Here is a 21304-nt window from a genome sequence, read left to right as displayed (position 1 = left end):
TCACTTGCTTTCAAACTATCTGATGACTTTGGAGGTAGGGTTGTGGCGAGGTTGTAGATTTCTTACCCTTGGGAAACATTTCCCTCCTGGGATTCTTTGGGTTATGTCTTGGGTTGTGAAGTACCCATTCATTCCATGTGTTCTTCCCCAAGTGTGAAGCTCCCCACTTTGGAGGAGGCAGGATCTGCTGAGCCTCACTAGCATTGTGAGGACCCTGGGTGTTTACAGAACTAGGGCCAGTGTACTTGAGCAGTGTATGTAGATGCTTTGGTGGTGCAGAGGTGGGGAGAACCAGGCATAGACCAGGTTAGAGAATAACTCCTCTGTGGAGCACTTGTAGCTAGATATTCAATGCAGCCTACACAGGGAGTAGTAGGTAGGATTAACAAGGATTTATTAAGTTCCTGTATATGTGCCAGGCACATTCTAATGAGAGAGACAACATGCAAACAACTGTGTACAAACAAGATACAGGATAAATTGGAGGGAATCTCAGAAGGAGGGCACTAGCATTAAGGGCACGATTGGGACAGGCTTCTCAGAGAAGGCCAAATCTGGCTGGCACTTGAATGAAGCCAGGGCAGCCCGAGAATCCAGGAGATGGAGATGAGGAGAGAGAGAATCCCAGGCATGGCAGAGCAGCCAGCAAGAATGCCCAGAGTCTAGAGATGGAACAAGAAGAAAGCCAGGGTTGAAAAAAAAGGCTTTTTGTATCATTAATAAATAAGATATAAAACGGGAGGAGGCAGGCAAGGACTGCCAGCTCCCTGAATAGCTGTGCTGTTTTCTTCATTACAGTATTTTCTTCTTATACCCCAGTGGATCATATTGTGCATTCTGCTTTGGAGATCACTGCTCTAGACCATTAATCCATAACTATTTATTGTATGTGAGGAACGAGGCTATATGCTGGGGATACATAAAGAGGTAAAATAGTTGCTCTTCTGATGAAGGAGATAACGTTATTCACATGTGCAGATAGATAGGATATAGACAAAATACAAAATAAGTACAAGGTAGCTTCAAAAGGTGGTTCCATAGCAGCTGAAGGGAATCAGGAAAGACTTCATGGAGATGTCTGGGTCTTAATGGACACCCAGGGATTCCAAGAAGAGGAGTATAGGACCATGTGCATCCCAAGCATGAGGGGACAGACAGGCTTGGCAAAGGTGCTGTGGAGACAGGACTGTTGTAATTGCCTTCTAATAGCATCAACCTGCTCTTTTCCCCCTTCAGTTCATCCTTCAGTCAGTTAACAGTTGTTAATAGACCATCTAATACTGGCCAGGGACTACACTGTGTGGGCAGTACAAAGAAAGGAAAAAACTGACTCTGCTCTCAATGGGCTTGGCTTTCTAAAGGGGTATATCTGGGTATATGCAAGATATAGTAGAGTGGATTGAGGGTGTTCTGAAAGGGGAAGACACTAGCACTTGAGGGAATGAGGAAAGGATTTCTGCAACCCCTGTGGAGATACAGCTTAGAATTTTTTCCTGCAGGTGCTACTGGCACAGCTCCTGAAGACTCAGAAAAGAAAGTCCTCAGCACCATCCAGTGATTCAGCATCAGAAACTGATGTGACTGCTGGACTGTTGTTGCTAATGCTTGAAAGATCTTAGAGAATGGGAGAGTTCTGAATTGGAGATCAATGACTGTTATCCTAATTTGTCTCCCATCCCCACCCTCAAAAAAGGGAAGTAGGTGGACTCTGCAAATTATTTATCAGTGAGCTGGCAGAATCGGAAACACATATTTAAAGGGATAGTGTATGAACACTTTAAAAGAGAATCAATGAGTGCCTTTATGATGACAAGTAGTAATCACTAGCCATACTAGATTAACCTCATTACTTTTTGGGGGGGGGGGCGGGCAGTGGGGGTTAAGTGACTTGCCCAGGGTCACACAGCTACTAAGTGTCAAGTGTCTAAGGCTGGATTTGAACTCAGGTCCTCCTGAGTCCAGGGCCAGTGCTCTATCCACTGTGCCACCTAGCTGCTCCATTTCTAGTAGTTTTTGCCAGATAGTGAATTTTTGTCCCCAAAGCGTGGTTCTTTATTAGCTTTATCAAACACTAGATTACTATGGGAATTTACGGCTGTGTACTATGTATCTAATCTATTCCACTGGTCCAATGCTCTGAGTCTTAGCTGGTACTAGATGGTTTTGATGATTACCACTTTATAATACAGATCTAGGCCACCTTCCTTTCTATTTTTTCATTGATTTCCTTGATATCATTGACTTGTTCTTCCAAATGAATTTTGGTATTATTTTTTAGCTTTGTAAAATAAGTTTTGGTTGGTTGGTATAGCACTGAATACAGTAGATTAATTTAGGTAGAATGGTCATTTATTATATTGGCTCATGAGAAATTAATATTCTAGTTGCTGAGATCTGATTTTATGTAAAGTGTTTTGTAATGGTGTTCATATAGTTCCAGGTGACTCCCAAGTTATTTCTATTGTATACAGTTAATTTAAATGGAATTTCCCTTTCTGTCTGTTGGTAATATATAGAAATGCTGTTTTTGTGTGTGTGTGTATATATAGGATTATTTTATAATCTTCAGCATCTGAAGTGAGTTACTTCAACTGGTTTTTAGTTGATTATTTAGTATTCTATTCTCTTTACATCCTCTGCAAAGAGTGATAGTTTTGTTTCCTCATTACTTATTCTAATTCCTTCCATTCCTTTTTTTTCCTTTCTTCTTTTTTCTTTTTTTGCTATATCTAGCATTTCTAGTACAATATTGAATAATAGTGGTGGAAATAGGCATCCTTGCTTCTCCCCTGATATAATTGGGAAGGCTTCTGGCTTATCTCCATTACAGATAATGTTTGCTGATGGGTTTTAGATAGGTACTACTTATAATTTTAAGGAAAGCTACATTTATTCCTATGCTCTCTTATGTTTTTAATAGGAATATATTTTGTCAAAAGCCTTTTCTTCATCTGTTGAGATAATCCTATGATTTCTGTTGTTTTTGTTACTGGATGGTTAATTATGCTGATAGTTTTTCCAGCCCTGTGTTCCTGGTATAAATCCCACCTGATGATAGTATATCATCTTGGTGATAATATTGCTATAATCAACTTACTAGTTAAATAATTAATAAATAATTAATGAATTAATAAATAATTGATGCAATAAAAATTGCATCAATATTCATTAGAGAATTAGTCTATAATGTTCTTTCTGTGTTTTCATTCTTCTTGGTTTAGATATTAGCAGCATATTTGTGTCATAAAAGGAATTTGGAAGGACTACTTTTTTTTTGCCTACTTTTCACAATAGTTCATATAGTATTAGGATTAATTTTCTTGAAATGTTTGGTAGAATTCACTTGTGAATCTATCTGACTCAAGGGATTTTTTCTTAACGAGTTCATTGATGGCTTGTTTTATTTCTTTTCCAGGATGGGGTTATTTAAGTATTCTATTTCCTCTTCTGTTAATCTGGACAATTTTAATTTTTGTAAATAATTCATCTATTTTGCTGAGATTATCAGATTTGTTGGTATTCAATTGGGCAAAATATTTCCTAATAATTGTTTTAATTTCCTCTTCATTGGTGGTGAAATCACCACTTTGATTTTTGATACTGGTAATTCTTTCCTTTTACAAATCAAATTAACAAATGGTTTATTTATTTTGTTTTTTCCCCCCATAAAACCAGCTTCTAATTTTATTAGTTCAGTGGGTTTGGTTTTTTTTTTTCCAGGGAGGCAATTGGGGTTAAGTGACTTGCCCAGGGTCACACAGCTAGTAAGTGTTAAGTGTCTGAGGCCGGATTTGAACTCAGGTACTCCTGACTCTAGGGCTGGTGCTCTATCCACTGCTCCACCTAGCTGCCCCCTCATATTTCTTTCTATTCCCATTCAGTTTTCCCCAGAGGTCTATCATATCAAACTTTTCTAAAATTCTATTCATCTCTTCAACTTCTTTCTTATTTGTTTATTTATTTATTTTTGTTATATTTGTCTAGTTCTGAGAGGGGAAAGTTGAAGTTCCCCACTAGTATAGTTTTCCTATTTCCTCCTATCAATGATTTTGCTTCTTTAAAAATTTAGATGCTATACTATCTAGTGCATATATGTTTAGTATTGAGATTACTGCATTGTCTGTGGTACCTTTTATCAAGGTATATTTTCCTTCCTTAGCTCTTTCAGTTAGATTTGTTTTTGCTTTTGCATTATTTGAGATCATGATGTTGCCCCTGTTTTTATTTGCTTCAGCTGAAGCATAGTAGGTTATGCTCTAGCCCCTTACCTTTATTCTCTGTGTGTCTCTGTGCTTCAAATGTCTTGTAAACAGCTTATTATAGGATTCTGTTTTTTAATCTATTCTACTGTCTGCTTCAATTTTATGGGAGAGTTCAGCCCATTCATATTTACAGTTAAGATAACTAATTATATTTCTCTATATCCTATTTTTTCTCTTTATTCCTCTCTCTCTCTTATAATTTACCCCCATTCTATCCATTCTCTCTTCCTTCCAGTACAATCCTCTTTCTCACCCCTTCATTTTGTTTTTTTGGGTATCACCTCATCATAGTCAACTCTTTTAATTTCCCTAACAGTGGTAAAGTTCTTAAGAGTTAAAAGTATCATCTTCCCATGTAGGAATTTAAACAATTTAACCTTATTGAATCTCTTAGGGTTTCTCTTTTCAGTTTACCTTTTTTGTGTTTCTCTTCAATCTTGTATTTGAGGATCAAATTTTTTGTTCAGCTGTGGTCTTTTAATTAGGAATTCTTGAAAATCCTCTGTTTCATTAAATGTCCCTTTTTCCCCTGAAGAATTATACTGTTTTGCTAGGTAGGTGATTCTTGTTGTTATCCTACCTCCTTTGCCTTCTGGAATATCTTATTTTGAGCCCTCCAGTCCTTTAATGTAGAAGCTGCTAAATCCTGACTGTCACTCCATGATATTTGAATTGTTTCTTTCTGGCTGCTTGCAGTATTTTCTTCTTGGCCCTGGGAGCTCTGTTAGTTGATTGTAATATTCCTGGGAGTTTTCATTTTGGGATTTCTTTTAGGAGGTGATTGGTGGATTCTTTCTATTTCTATTTATCCTCTGGTTCTAGAATATCAAGGCAGTTTTTCTTGATAATTTATTGAAATATACTATCCATTACCTTTTATTTTACTTTTTAAAAAATAATCATTGTTTTCAGGTAGTTCAATAAATCTTTTTTAAAAAAAATTATTAGCACTTTAAGGTTTTTACAAATATCTCTTTTGGGGGGGATGAGGGTTAAGTGACTTGCCCAGGGTTACATAGCTAGTGTCAAGTGTCTGAGGTCAGATTTGAACTCAGGTCCTCCTGAATCCAGGCCTGCTGCTTTATCCACTGTACCACCTAATTGCCCATAAACCTTCCTGGTTTGTAAGGTCTAGATTAAAAAAAAATTTTTTTTTTTTTTGCAGGGCAATGAGGGTTAAGTGACTTGCCCAAGTCACAGAGCTAGTAAGTGTCAAGCATCTGAGGCCGGATTTGAACTCAGGTCCTCCTGAATCCAAGGCCAGTGCTTTATCCACTGTGCCACCTAGCTGCCCTCTCAATAATTCTTAAATTATTTCTCCTGGATCTATTTTCCAGGTCAGTTGTCTTTCCAGTGAGAAACTTCACTTATTTTTCTTTTCTTTTTTCATTTATTTGATTTTGTTTTGTCGTTTATTGATGTCTTATGGAGTCATTAGCTTCCATTTGCCCAGTTATAATTTTTAAGGAATTATTTTCTTCAGTGAACTTTTGTGTCTCCTTTTCCATTTGACCAATGCAGCTTTTTATTTTTAATTTTTTAAATTTTTAAATTTTTAAATTTTTTTTGTGGGGCAATGGGGGTTAAGTGACTTGCCCAGGGTCACACAGCTCATAAGTGTCAAGCGTCTGAGATTTGAACTCAGGTACTCCTGAATCCAGGGCCGGTGCTTTATCCACTGCGCCACCGAGCCGCACCCCAATGCAGCTTTTTAAAAAATTGTTTTCTCTGGTGAATTTTTGTATCTTTTTTCCATTTTTTTTTAGCGCTTCCTTTAGTAAGCTGTTGACTCTTTTTTCTTTTCTTTTTTTTTAAGTGAGGCAATTGGGGGTCAAGTGACTTGCCCAGGGTCACACAGCTAGTAAGTGTTAAGTGTCTGAGGCAGGATCCGAACCCAGGTACTCCTGACTCCAGGGCCGGTGCTTTATCCACTGTGCCACCTAGCTGCCCCCCTCCCTTGACTCTTTTCATGATTCTATTACTCATTTCTTTGCCCTGTTTTTCTTCTGCATCTGTTACTTGATTTAAAAATTTTTTTGAGCTCATCTAGGACTTCTTTCATACCTTCCTTCTCTTTCCTTCATTTTCTTTCCTGAAACCAATTCATATTTTTCTTTAAGGCTCCACATGTAGCTATTTTCCCATTGTTCTCTTCTAATTTTGTGTCTTGACCCTTCCTATAACCATAGCAACTCTCTACGATCAGATTCTTTTTTTGTTGTTGTTTTGCTCATTTTCCTGCCTATTTTGTAATTTTTTACTTTATGTAAAAGTTTGGCTCTGCTCCTGAAGTGCAGAAGGCACTGTCTCAAGCTTCTTGTGCCCAGGCTTGGAGTCTTATTGCTGGCTTACAGCAGGCTTCATGACCTCATTGCTGGCTTGTAATGGGGGTGGGCCTTTCTATACTCTGGATTGCTTAGAACCATACTCTCCTTTCACCCTAGTAAGAGACTTTGCCTGCTGAACCCTTCAAGCCATCCTGGACTGGAAAACTGCTTCACTGCTCCAAAACCGATTTTGAGGTATTATTCCAAGGTTATTTGGAGAGGAATTTGGAAGTGCTCAGGCATAAAGTTTCTACCTCACTCTGCCATCTTGGCTCCAGAATAACCTCATTACTTTTTTTTTAAACTTAGCACATCAGTGGAGTTTTATAGACGTAGTATTTAGATTACCAGAAAGATTTTGATGAGTGTCATGCTGTCCTTGTAGAGTAGATGATGAGATATGGGCTGGATCAGGTGTCAGACTTGAGGCCTCTAAAAGTTTCTAATCAAATCAAAATATAATTGGGAAATATTTAATAAAGATAAAATACAACAGAGATAATGTTAATTTGTGGGTGTCTCAGTCCATATGTAGCAAACAAGGTTCTCTTTCTGTTTGGTTTTGACATCACTGGATGAGATGATGATATGGTTCTTGGGTTGATTCTGGATTGGTTGATAGATCTGGAAAGTTGTCATTAATGAATTGTTGAAGGTTTCTCTGCTGATGTACTTAGGGTTCTGTTCTTCATAACCCCATGCTGTTCAAAATGTTTGTTACTGAGTTGGATAGTTGACATACATGTCTTCCTAGTGACATAATGCTTAGGAGAACATTTCATAGGTTAGATTACAGAAATGGATCTAAAAAGATCTTGATAGATAGGAACAAACAAGGAGCTGCATCAGATAAAAAGAAATTAATTGGAAAAATGTAAAGTTCTATGAAGTTCCAAAAGATTAGCTTCATGAATACAACATGGGGCTGACTAGATTTAAGTAGGGAAGTACATTCTTTGGGGAAGGCCAAGGGTTGTGAGTTTGGGGTAGACATTGTTTGACTTGGTGACCAAAAAGGTAATGTTCCCCTATGGCGTGTTAAAAGAGGCAGAGTGTTCTGACTGAGGGATGCAGTAGTTCCTCTGTAATCTGTACTAGCTGGGTCCTGTCTGAACTACTGTTTGTTTATGGTACCACATTTTAGAAGACAGAGAGGCTGGAGTATGTCTAGAAAAGGATTACCCCAGAGGGCAGCTAGGTGACACAGTAGATCAAACACAGACTCTGGATTCAGGAGGACCTGAGTTCAAATCCAGCCTCAGACACTTGACACTTACTAGCTGTGTGACCCTGGGCAAGTCACTTAACCCCCACTGCCCTGCCCCCCTCCGGAAGTATCACCTCAATTATAGGTCTGAGGAACATGTTTCCTTCCATATGTAATCACTTTAATGAAAGCAATATTTAGACTGGAGAAGGGAAGACTTGGGAAGGTACATACTTTTTCTTCAGATATTTGCAGGGTTGTAATATGGAAGAGTAATTAGACTTTCTCTGGCTTCAGGGAAGAGTACTGGGGAATAGTGGAGAGAAGTTGTAGAGTTATATTTAGCTTGGATGCAGGGATATACTTCCTAACAATTAGAGCTGTTCAAAATTAGATTGGTCCAATTTGGGAGACAGTGGATATCCCCCCCTTCTTTGGGGTCTTTAGGTAAAAGGTTAAATGACTACTTATTGGAAATATTGTAGAAAAGTTTTGTTCACCTATGTGATGGACTAGATTATCTGTAAGCCTTCTTAGAAAGAAAAAAAAAAGCACCGGATCTAATCCTTAAAAGGAAGGAAGTATTCTGAAAGGGATGGCCACTGAGGTCCTTTCCAACCCTGAAGTTGTGTGATTCTGAAATTATAAAAAGGAATACTTTCCAAGGAGTGCTTGGAGGGTAGCCTGTGAGAATGCAGGAGGTAGGCGAGGACATGATGAGACCAGATCACAGTAGTTCATTACCCACTCCAGTTTGTCTAGAACATGAGACTTGCAGAGAGGGAAAGTAATTGAATTGAGACTGTTAAGGTAGGGTGAACATAACTTACTTTAGGAAACACTTTGTCCTGGTAGAACTGAGTGTTCTACCAAATATTAAAATAGCAAAGTTGTTTCTGGTATTTATTGTGCCAGTATACAGATCTGGGCCTAGTCCTGATATTTACTCAATTTGTTGGTTTCTACATATTCAGAGACATAATTTTTTGTGTTCCTTGATTCAAGGCAACGGCTCTCTACAGCTATGGTTAATGCAGAAAATCCCCATCATAAATGCTTGGTATTTGTATATGTATGTTTATATTTCCTTGGAATAGGTGAGGAAAACCAGATAATTTGATTATGAAACTTCACAGATTTGTGATTTTATTCTGTGGGTATTAGATGTGGATCTTAACCTCTTCCTTTTCTTAAAAAAATTCAGCCCATCCTGCTTCCCTCACTGAATCTCGTCCTTTTGGAAAGAGGCTGAGTGACAGGAAAAAGAGCCCTGGCTGTAGGAGTCAGGGACTGGGTTCAGATCTCATTGATGCTCCTTGAACTACCTGTCTGGCCATGGCAAGGCATTTAATTTTCTGAGGCTTATTTTGCATAGCTCTAAAATAGGAAGAGTTGAACTCAAAGGTCAGTCCCTTCCAGCTTTAAAATCTTGTGATTCTAATTTGACATCTGTTTGTTGTCTTTCTACCTCTCCCTCTGTTTTACAATTCCAAACTCTTTTCTTCATTCTCACAGACTTCTGATCCCTTATCCCCTCAATTTTTCCCCCCAGGCCATTACTTGCACTGACTATAATCTTTCCTTCACCTTGATTCCTGGTGAACCACTTCAGCTCTATAATGTCCATTTCAGTCCTGTCCCCTTGCCCCTTTATCCCATCGGGGATCTTGCCCCATTGTTTTGAGTCTGTGGTGCGCCCCCCCCCCCCCCATTCCTGGGCTACTGAACAAAGCAGAAGAAAATCATGAAACTACTGACAAGTTTATGTTACATAACCTCAACTTGACCCTTGCTGCTGTAAGGCCATTTTTTTTTTACACCTTTTTAGTGGATTCACTATCCCATTCACCACAGTAGCTTTTCCACATCTTTTCATCCCTCCTCAAACTTTCCACAGTTCTCCCATCCTCTCAGCTGAGAGATAGCCTTGCCTCATATATTATTGAAAAAATGGAGGCCATTCTCAGAGAGCACTCTCTTCTCCCCTCTTCCTCTTCTCACATCACTCAGATGCCTTCTGCTACTACTATCTCCTCTTTCATCTGTTCCCTATAAAGAAGTACCTTTTCTCCTTGCTAAGGCTAACCCTTCTGGGACAGATGATCCCCTTCTATCTCATCTTCAGAAAATTGGCTCCTCTTGAACCTGCTCATTTATCTGTCAACTAGCTACTTTCCTACTGCCTGCAAATATATGTCTCCCCCCTTCAAAACAACAACAACAACAACAGCAGCAGCAACAAAACACCTCACTTCATCTGACCACCCCTGCTAGCTGTTTCCCTCATCTCTCTTGTGGCTAAACTCTTTGAGAAGGCCAACTGCAATACCTGCCTCTGCAGGAAATACCTTTCCTGGAAAATATTTTTCCTTTCACTCTTTTTTTTAAACTCTTTGTGGTTTGGCTTTGGACCTCATCCTTTAACTGAAACTGCTGTCTCCAAAGTTACCAGTGATTTAATTGGTAAATCCAGTGGCCTTTTCTCAGCTCTTATCCTTCTTGACCTCTCTGCAGTCTTTGATATTCTTCTTCTGTATACTCTCTTCTTTCTGGGTTTTTTTGTGACACGGCTCTTTCCTTACTTATCTGACTGCTTCTTCTGTCTGTTTGGCTGGATCTTTTTCTGGGTCATACTCGTTAACTATGGGTGTCCCACAGGGTTCTGTCCTGTGCCCTCTTCTCTTTTCCTTTTGTATTATTTTACTTAGTATTCTCATCAGTTCCCATTAATTCAGTTATTATCTTTATGCAGAAGATTCTCAGATCTGGTCGCCTAGCCCTAATTCTTTTGGTCTCCAGTCTTGCATCTTCAATTAACTTTTTTTATTTTTTTATTTTTTTGGGCGGGGCAGTTGGGGTTAAGTGACTTGCCCAGGGTCACATAGCTAGTAAGTGTCAAGTATCTGAGGCCAGATTTGAACTCAGGTACTCCTGAATCCAGGGCCGGTGCTTTACCCACTCTACCACCTAGCTGCCCCTTCAATTAACTTTTAGACATTTGAATTATATATTGTGTAGTTATCTTAAACTCAATGTGTCCAAAACTGTACTCTTCCCCCAATTTCTCGTTTCCCCTTTTCCTAACTTCTTAATATATAGGGTGCCACCATCTTCCCAGTCACCTAAGCTTGCACATTCAATACCATCCCTTAACTCCTTGTAAACAAGCGTTTGCCAATTTTACCTTCACAACACTCTTTTCTTTCCTATGACACTACTAGCACCCTGTTACAGGCCCTCCTAGCCTTATACTTAGACCATTGGAATACCCTGCAGGTTGGTCTCCCCGCCATAAGTCTCTCCACACTTTCATCCTCCAACTCAGATGCTGCATTGTTATTAGGTATGATCATATCACCCTCTATTCAGTAAACTCCAGTGGTTCTCTCCTACTTCCAGGTTCAAATATAAAATCCTGTTTGATGGCATTCAAAGCTCTTCATAATCTGGCCCCCTCCTGCCTTTCCAGTTTTCTATCTTACTGTCCTCCACATACTGACACCAACCTCCTAATAGCAATCTTACACTACTGCCATCTCCTGACTGAGAATTTTCTTTTTCTTTTGCTTTCTTCTTTTTTTTGGGGGGGGGGTTGAGGCAATTGGGGTTAAGTGACTTGCCCAGGGTCATACAGCTAGTAAGTCTCAAGTGTCTGAGGCTGGATTTGAACTCAGGTCTTCCTGACTCCAGGGCCAGTGCTTTATCCACTGTGCCACCTAGCTGCACAGACTGAGCATTTTCACTGGCTGTCTTCTCATGCTTGGAATACTCTCCCTCATCATTTTCAATGCCTGGCTTTCCTGAATTTGTTCAAATCTTAATATCTACAGAAAAGGCTTTCTTAATCTTAGAGCTTTCTCTTTAAGATGATCTCATTTATTATGACTATACCTTCTTGGAACATATTGTTTTCATGCCATCTTTCCCATTAGACCGAATTCCTTGAGAGCAGAGAGTTTTTTGCCTTCTATGTCCCCATCATTTGGCACAATACCTGGTATATAATAGGTGCTTAATAAATGCCAGTTGACTCTAAACGTATACTTGGAAATTGAGAGCAAAAAAAGTACAAATAGCAACAGTTGCTATGTTTCTACTGTCTAGCTGTGGTGTGGAAACCTGAGTTGCAATTCCAACTCTGCTACTTCATACTTTTGCGACCTTGAACAAGTCACAAAATTGCAGCATTTCAAGTTGAAAGGGACCTCAGCTGCCATCCTGTTCAACCTATCTATACCTGAAAGGAACCTCAGGCATAGTTTACCGTGGTAGTGGTTATACAGACACTGTCTTGTAAAGGAGCTCATTCCTCTTTGAGACAGTTGTCTTTTTGTTTTTGTTGTTTTTGTCTTTTACTGAATATGTAATGTAGGGTGCTATATAGCTAGATTACCATGAAATGTCATTATCCTAATGGATATACAGAGTCATAACCCTTTTTTGGGGGGGCGGTGGCAGGGAAATGAGGGTTAAGTGACTTGCCCAGGGTCACACAGCTAGTAGGTGTCAAGTGTCTGAGGTCACATTTGAATTCAGGTCTTCCTGAATCCAGGGCTGGTGCTTTATCCACTGCGCCACCTAAAATACCATGTGGGGTACAGACAGTTGGACTCATGGAGAATAGTTTGTTTTTAGGAACTTTTTCTTCACATTAAATCTGAATCTTCCTCTTGGCCCCTTAGATTCATTGTTCCTGTTTCTGTCCTTTGGGACATCTCCTCATATACTTCAAAACAGCTATCATGTCCCCCCCAGTCACCTCTCCAGCCTTATTCCTTCAACTGATTCTTATGTGATTGAGACTCAAGGCCCTTCAGCATCTGGACTGCCCTCCTGGATGATCTCCAACTTATCCTTGTCCTTGCTGAGCTGTGGCCCTCCCAGCTGAAGGCAGCCCTCTAGATGTGGTAGCACCAGAGTGCTTTCTTTAGGGCTTGGAAGGTGGGCTGCCACCAGATTTACTGAGCTGACAGTTCCTTGATACTTCTAGATCTTGTTCAAACTGCTCCAGAACTAACTGCTCCCATATTGTACTTACAACTTGAGTAACACTTTCCCTTTCCCTTTGTTGGATTAGATGGTTTGTAGGCTACCTCCCAACTCTAAATCTGTGAGCTGCCTTTGAAAAGTTCCTTCATTGCCAGTGGTTATTGTCATGTACTTGAAAAGCTGAGCTTTTATTCACTTGGGATTTGATTTCTAGTGTTTTGAGTGAGACAAGGAATCAAAGCATCCAACATTTAGCTCCATCTTGAGGTAGGGTGTGAGATTTTGTGTACACTTATTGTAAAGCTTTTAGTTTGGCATTTCCAGAAATAAGATGGGAACTCTTTGTCATTCAAAGCTTGTGCTTGGACATTTTGGAGACCAGAGAAAATTCAGCCCATTCCTTTTAGTAAACAGTTACAACTATTGAGGGTTAAGGTGAGAAAAGTTGTTTGGCCACTTTCTCATCCTGAGTCAAGTTTGCTTAACCTACATTTTCATAATCAGTTAAACATTAAACCTATAGACAAGTGAGGGAAATATTCATATGTAAATTTAACCAGGCTCTGAAGGACCATTTGATGATGGACAGGAGGAGAAATATGTTTTCTGGCTACTCTCTTTCCTAGGAGCACTTGGTCTAGGTAGGTAGCCATTTGTAGTTCAGATTTCCTTTGGAATATGCTATGTTGGAGTTGAGAATCCTCATAGGAAATAATAGTGAAGTCTGTTTCCCTGTTTACTGATGACTTAAGGTTGCTAGACAGTCAGTCAGTTACTTCCGATGGTTAAATTGACCCTGTTTAAATGTCTATAATTAAGATTATAGCATCATTTGGAATCTTGAGCCACCGCAAAAACAGACTTCACCAAAACTATATCGGAAGTCTCTTTTTCTTTCTTGCTCGGTAGAACCTGTCTGTTGGTATAGCTTTTGAGCATCCATAGTAACCCCATGCCAAGATGAGATAATAGAGACATCAAAAGGGATGTGAAGAAGAATTCACCTTTTTGTAATGCATAATGCTTAGAAACTACTTTCCCGTGAATTTTAGTAGTGCAAGTGTTTTATTTATGTTGTAGATGGGGAAGCTGAGATCTAGAGAGATGAAATGACTAGGCCAGAGTTTAATACTGAGTAGCTCAGCAAGTTTTAGTCTAGCACATTGTACTACTGTGCCGACTCTCAAGAGTGGTGTAGTACCCAGCAACTAGCTCTGGGATTTTCTTCATAAATGGGCTTAAAGAGGCCTTTCGGCTTGACAGCATGGTGTAGTTTAAAAATGCACTGGACTTTCGGCAGAGTTGACAGATAAAGAGTGTTGGAGGTGTGCTGCAGGAAAATACTAAATGCACTGTTAGTGGAGCTTTGAATGGGTCCAGCCTTTCTGGAAAGCAGTTTGGAACTGTGTCCCCCAAATTGCTAAAATGTGCATACCCTTTGACTCAGCTATACCTCCTACTAGGCCTATGCCCCAAAGAGATCACAGAAGAAGGGAAAGGACCTATAGGTACAAAAATATTTACAGCGGCTCTTTTTGTAGTAGTAAAGAACTAGAAACTAAAGATGTGCCCATCAATTGGGTAATGACCAAAATTATGGTATGTTGTTTTCTGTCCTTCATTCTGGAAGACCATGACATTGGGACGTGACATGATGACTTGCAGTGAATTGGATTTAAGTGAGGCATGGCTGTACAAAGTCACCAGCCTCACTCTCTCTCTTCAGAGCCATCTGGGTCCAGTAGCAAGATACAGATCAGTACAACTGAAAATGGCCCTGATAGTGTGGGAGACCTTGGCCTTTTTAAGCTGAAGTCTTTCCCTGGTCTCAGTTTGCCTGAAGCAATGACCATTCAGTGATTAAGGCTAGGTGAGATAGGAGACCAAGAAAGGCCTCTTTTACCTAGTCAAAAAGCAAAACAAATAAAGGAATAAATATATGGGATGGAGGGCTGCCATGGCTCTCAGAAGACCCTCAGGGTTTCTGGCCAAAATAGAAACAAGTGCTGTTTATGCCCACTTTGAACCATCAAGAGAAATAATGAGGAAGAAGGGAAAGGGAAGGAAATAAGTATTTATATAGAGCCTGCTATGTGCTGGGCTCTGTGCTAAGACTTTACAGTTATTGCCTCATTTGATCCTCAGACAGCTTCTTAAAATAGGTACTTATTATCCCCATTTTACAGTTGATGATACTGAGGCAAAGAGAGGTTAAGTGATTTGCCCAGGGTTATACGACTGCTAAGTGTCTGAGCTGATTTGAGCCCAGCACTTCCTATTCCAAGTCCAGCACTCTATTCACTGTGCCACTCAGCTTTCTCTGAAAGATTGAAGAACTCTGATCAACACAACGACCAACCACAATTCTAAAGCAAGAGTAGGCACATTCTTAGTTCACAAACAGGCCTTGATGGGATTTGGTAGATTTGGTCCAGGTGTTTTAATTTGCTGCCCCCTGTTTCAGAGGGCTGATGAAACATTCCACTCAGCTTACAGAAGTGATGGGCTCAGGCTGCAGAATGAGACATAAGATTTTTGCACACCATCAATTCATGCAACCAACTAGGTTATGCCTATTTGCTGCAAGGATGTTCTCTTTGGTTTTTTGTTATTTAGTTGGGGGGGGTGAGGGAGAGAAATAGATTTTTGTTAAACAAAAAGAGATGTGAGTGGTTATTGTTTGTTTTGCGGGGCAATGAGGGTTAAGTGACTTGCCCAGGGTCACAAAGCTAGTTGAATCCAGGGCCAGTACCTTATTCACTGCTCCACCTAGCTGCTCCTAGAGTGTTTATTGTTGAAAGAAGGGGAGACAGAGGGAGGATGAGATACTAACTGTATTTACTTTTGTATTCCTTGTATTTAATTTGTATTCCTTTTGACTTCTGAATAAAATCACAGAGCTGAGTGGGACCTTATTTCAAGTCCTTCATGTTACAGATGAGGAAACTGAGACTCTTAGAAAAGCAAAATGTGCAAGGTAATATGGCTAGTAAGTAGCAGACTTGGACCTGGTTTTCAGCTCTCTTGAGTGCACTTGTCTTTCAACCAACCATTTTTGCTTTGACAGTTTTCAAAGAGCCATATAGGTAATAACCAGAGCACTTTTTTGAACAGTTGTAGAGGTCTACTAAAGAAGACATTGAAAAAAACCACCATGACTTCACTATGCTGAGATGCTGTGAGTAACACTGTTAGGCACAAAATAACTTGTAGTTGGAAGCTGACCCATCCATTTATTGAAGCTCTGTCTATATTATTTACTTATTCTATTTCTTGTTAACCGACTTCTTTTCTAACTTTATTTCTGCTGGAGATGGTTGGTCTCTTTACTACATTAAATTCAGCAGTCATTTATTACACTATTTTGCTGCTGTTTTCAAAAATATCACTATTAAATTCCGGGTGAAAACTGTAATAGCCAAGAACACACCCTCATCCTTTCTTGCCAACATTTTTGAAATATTTTAATAAGACTGCCTCACATCTTTATCCACTCTGTCTCTTCTTGCCAAGATTTTGGAAATGTTCTAATAATAAGGCTTCTTCATATGTCTATCAAGCCTATTTCCCATAGGCTGCCCAGGTAATCTTAACTAGTTCCCTGCTGTGATCATGTCATTACTCTACTCCAAAACCTTCAGCTTCCCTATTGCCTACCAAATAAAAGTATGAACTCCTGACTTTGCATCTAGTCTGACTCTAGCTAACCTGTCCAGCATTATGTTATTCTATTCCCTTTTTATTTCAGCCAAGGTGGACTCTTCTACCTCTCATTGCCCCGCCGTCTATGAACTCCCAGCCTTGCTTGCAGTGTGCCCAATACCTGAAATGGTTGTCCTCCAAGCCCTCCTCTGCTCCGATTTTCCAGTAGTTAAAATCCTTCTTTCATTTGATAGGGCCATCTCAAATCCCCCTGGGAAACTATAGGACTTGGGGCCTGGTAGTTGCTGAACTGAAGGCTGTAGGTTCTGTTGTGGACCCTGTCCTCTTCCTGAGACACTCTTAGTAATTGCATTAGCCCTCGGGCGTTTAGTTCTTGTCTCTATGTAGGTGACATAAAGGATGATACCTTTATGTCTAAATCACGTATCTATTTTGACCTTATCTTGGTATACAGTGTGAGATGGAGAAACTGGTGTTTCGTCCATACCTAGTTTCTGCCAAATTGCTTTCCAGTTTTTCTAGCAGTTTTTGCCAAATAGTGAGTTCTTGTCTCAAAAGCTTTCATGATCTCTGCATTGATCAAACACTAGATTACCATGGTCATTTACTGTTGTATATTGTTGCTCATCTGTCTTTGGTGTCTACCTTTCACCCTTCTCTCACCTGTGACTCCAAGAAATTGTAGCATGTATAGTGGTTATACCCTGATAAAACCATCTTGGCAGACAAGCTAAACCAAGCTGAAGTGAACTGACAGGCCTCAAAACTGTTGATGAGTTGGGGTGTATGGGGGGGTCTACCTCAAGCATGTAAAGACTTTGCCTGGCATAATGGGCAGATGAGAACAATTTGTTGCAAAAGCCATGAAGAAGGTGCTATGCAGCACTTAGAGCTTTGTCAGACACCAAGGTCATACATTTCATCCAGGGCCATTGCCAGTCATTCTGACTTTTGTCCTGCCACTGGACTTTGATGACTCTGGAAGAGAGAGTGAGGCTGATGACTTTGTGCAACCCTGCCTCACTTCAGTCCAGTTCACACACAAGTCAAGACATCACCCTATACTGTCATTGGTGTTCTTTGAAATGAAGGTTGAACAACATGGGCGTGAATTAACACATCCACTCTATATCCATCAGTCACTTTTCGATGCACTTTGATCGTGTGTCACCAATTGCCTGTTAGACATTTCAAACTGGATATCTTAGAGACGTCTAAAATGGAACTCATCATCTTTCCCTCTCAAGCCCTCCCCTTTTCTAAACTTCCATATTTCTACAGAGGGTCCCCTAATCTAGTATCCCAGATTTGTGATCTTGATATTAGTATTATCCATGACTCTTCAGTCTCTCTCCCCTCCCATAACTAGTCACTTGTCAAATCATGCCATTTCTACCCTATAACATCTTTCACAACTAACTCCCTTCTTTCTACTCACATATCCCATTGCCTTAGTTCAGGCTGTACTTGCTCCCACCCGGACTACTCTTTTTTGGGGGGGCAGGGCAGGACAGTGAGGGTTAAGTGACTTGCCTAGGGTCACACAGCTAGTAAGTGTCAAGTGTCTGAGGCTGGATTTGAACTCAGGTCCTCCTGAATCCAGGGCCGGTGCTTTATCTACTGTGCCACCTAGTTGTCCCCTGGACTACTCTTAACAGCCTCCTGAATGCTCCCTGCTTCAAGTCCCCCACCTCTCCAGAGCACCTCACATACTGCTGTTGGAGTGGTTTTCCTTAATTGCAGATCTGACCTTCCATTTCACTCCCCTACTCATTCAATTCCAGTGGCCCCTTATTGCCTCTATAATAAAATATAAGCTCATGCTTAGTTTTTTAAACCTTCATAATCTGGCTTCAGTCTTTTTCTAGCCACAATGAACATCACTTCCTCTGCCATTCTCACTCTCTTATTTTTCTTGGTTGGGCTTCTCTCTTTTTTCTTAACATTTAATCTCCTGTCTCTGTGCCTTTAAATTGCTCCTTCTTCTTGCCTTTAATATGCTCTCCCTTCTCACCTCCACCTCAGAGGATCCCTCTCTTCCTTCACAATGAAGCCCAAACACCTTCTACATAAAGCCTTTCCTGATTTCCCAACTGCTAGTACCCTTTCTCCAAAGTACTATGTATTTTTTCTCTTTATATTTAATCTATTTACTTAGGTGTACTTCTTGTCTTCCTCATTAGGATGTTCCCCCTTAGTAAGTTCCTTGCAAGTAGTAGGAGTTATTCATGTTTTTTGTTTCCTTACCTCCTATCACTTAGGACTTAAGTTCTTGATTGATGTCCTGCTGTCACCAGAGTGATTTCAACGATATTTTCAGTCTTCTTTGGTTACTCGACTAGGTAACTTATAAGTAAGGGAAAATGTAGAGTAAGAAAAGCTTTTAATGTTTGCAGGAATGCTTATTATTTGTGTTTACTCAGGTAACTATGTATCTTGAAGGATTGGTCTTTTTCAAATAAATATTTTCAGACATGTCTTTACCTGGGACCCTGTGTTTGGAAAAGGGTGGACCTGAATTTTTACTAGTCACAATGACAGATAAAGAGCCAGCAGACAAGATATTCCTGTTTGGGGAGTGAGACTTTTGCTTAGTGACTTTCAAAGTAGAATTCAGGGAAATAAAACATTATGGTTTCAAGGCCTGGCTGTACCACCAAAGTGTATAGCAATGGGTAGGTGAGTTAGCCTCTCTTAGCTTCAGTTTCCTCAGCTATAAAAATAGGGATAGTGATACATGTATTACTTATCTGGCTGAGTGGTTGTGAAGAAAGCACTTTGCACCCCAGTTCCCAGCCCCCAGAAAACATTGTTATTTTGTTCAAGGTGCTGTGCTAGGTGCTAGTGATAGAAAGACAAAATGAAAACCATTCCTTGTCCTCAAGGCTCTTGCTTGAGGGTGCTCAGAAGGGGTGAGTGCTGGGAGGGTGGAAACGATACGATACAGATAGAAGTATATGATGGATAATTTGAGGGAAAAGGACAGAGCACTAAGACTCTCAGGAAAGGCTTCCCATAGCAGATGACACAAGTTAGTAACTGGAAGAAAACTAGGAATTCCAAGAGGCCAGAGATGAGGAGACAGTGCATTTCAGGCATAGGGGACAGCCAGTGAAAAAGGCAACAGTTCACACAGGTAGGAAGTGGAGTTCATTGATGAGTTTAGGAAATACTGTAATAATAAGTGGACAAGTATGGATAGGACTAGTATGAAATAAGCCTGGTAATGTATGTCCTTTAAATGCCAAGTTGAGCTTCTAGAGGCAAGAGGGAGCCACTAAAGGTTTTTGATGTTTTTTTGTTTGATTTGTTTAGTTGGGGGGGGGGGGCAGTGAGGGTTAAGTGACTTGCCCAGGGTCACACAGCTAGTAAGTGGCAAGTGTCTGAGGCCGAATTTAAACTCAGGTCCTCCTGAATCCAGGGCTGGTGCTTTATCCACTGTGCCACCTAGCTGCCCCCACTAAAGGTTCTCCTTATGCTTTAGGAGAATTTTTTTGTTGGCCCTGTGGAGAATTGGAGAGAAAGGAGACTGAGTAAGGAGGCTGATGCAGTAGTTCAGGTGAGAATGTGAGGACCCAAAATAGGGTAGTTACTTTGTGAATGGAGAGAAAGAAATTGATGTTATAGGTATTGGGGAGGTAAATGCACAAAACTGGAGAACAAGTTGGGTATGGGAAGAGGGATGATGGAAAGTGAAGAGTGGAGTATAACTCTAAGGTTGGGAAAATGGTGGTACCCTCAAAAGAACAGGAACATTTAGATGAGGGAGGATGAGGGGGAGAGATAAGTGCTGTAGTTGGACATGTTGCATTTGAGAAACTTTAAGGACATCCATTCAGAGATGCCTAGCAGGAAGCTGGTGATAGGGGAGAAACTGAGAATATAGATCTAGGAATCATCTCATTTAAGATGATTATCCTATTGGAGAAGATGGAATCACAAAAAAACAGGTGAGAGACAAAAAGAAAGGTGTTCGTGGGGGGTGGAGTTGGCACTCATTGTGGACTGTGAATGAAGATCCAGAAGAAGAGGTTAAGTAGTGGTCAGATAGGTAGAAGAACCAGGAGAGAACAGTGTCATGACAATGTCTAATGCAGCTAGGTTTCCCAGAATATGGAACCTGGAGTCAGGAAGACCTGAGTTCAAAGTCAGATTCAGACATTTAACTGTGACACTGGGCAAGTCACCTGCCACCTAAAGTTAACCTTTATTTGTTTCAACTTCTTCATATGCAAAATGGGGGTGATAATAATAATACCTACTTTGCCAACTGTGAGGATCAAATGAGATATTTGTAAAGCACTTATCACAGACCCTGGCACATCATAGGTGCTACATTAAATGCTCATTCCCTCCCTAACCCTCTCCCCATCCTGCCTTTGTCCTAATCCTTCAGAGAGGTCAAGAAGGAAGAATTTTGGGAATATAGGTCACCAGGTTTGTTAACGAAGAGATTATTGGTAAATTTTGGTGAGAGCAAGAAACTTGAAGGGATTTTAGAATTAGGAACTATTATTTGGGACCCCAACATCAGATTAGTTGACTTGATTACATACAGGTAGGCAAATTGAGCTGTAGGTCAGAGAAGCACACCTATCTGAAAATTGTTTTGTCTAAATTTTAAGTACCATTTACAAACAATTGAAATGTCAACACATTTTGAAAGAGAGCTATTAGCAATGAAGAATTTCACCTTAAATTTGCCTTATGATAAGCTGAATAAACAAAACAAGGAATCCATTATGAAGTACTTTTAAACACTCAGTCTTTGAGAACCTTTTTTAGACCCAAACTATATACTTAATTCTTCTTGTATCATTAGAGCTAACAGTCCTGATTTCATAGAAAAGCACTTA

General features: G+C 40.1%; 1 protein-coding gene across 4 annotated transcripts in view; it reads left to right on the top strand.

Moving 5' to 3' along the window:
* TRIT1 (tRNA isopentenyltransferase 1) overlaps positions 1 to 21304 on the top strand; it is a 90221-nt gene that overhangs the window by 31569 nt on the left and 37348 nt on the right. The gene's annotated exons all lie outside the window — the stretch shown is intronic.

The sequence above is a fragment of the Dromiciops gliroides genome, chromosome 3 (assembly GCF_019393635.1).
Source record: "Dromiciops gliroides isolate mDroGli1 chromosome 3, mDroGli1.pri, whole genome shotgun sequence".
Classification (NCBI taxonomy): domain Eukaryota; kingdom Metazoa; phylum Chordata; class Mammalia; order Microbiotheria; family Microbiotheriidae; genus Dromiciops; species Dromiciops gliroides.
The sequence above is the reverse complement of the archived record's forward strand: the minus strand, read 5'-3'. Positions and strand labels throughout refer to the sequence as shown.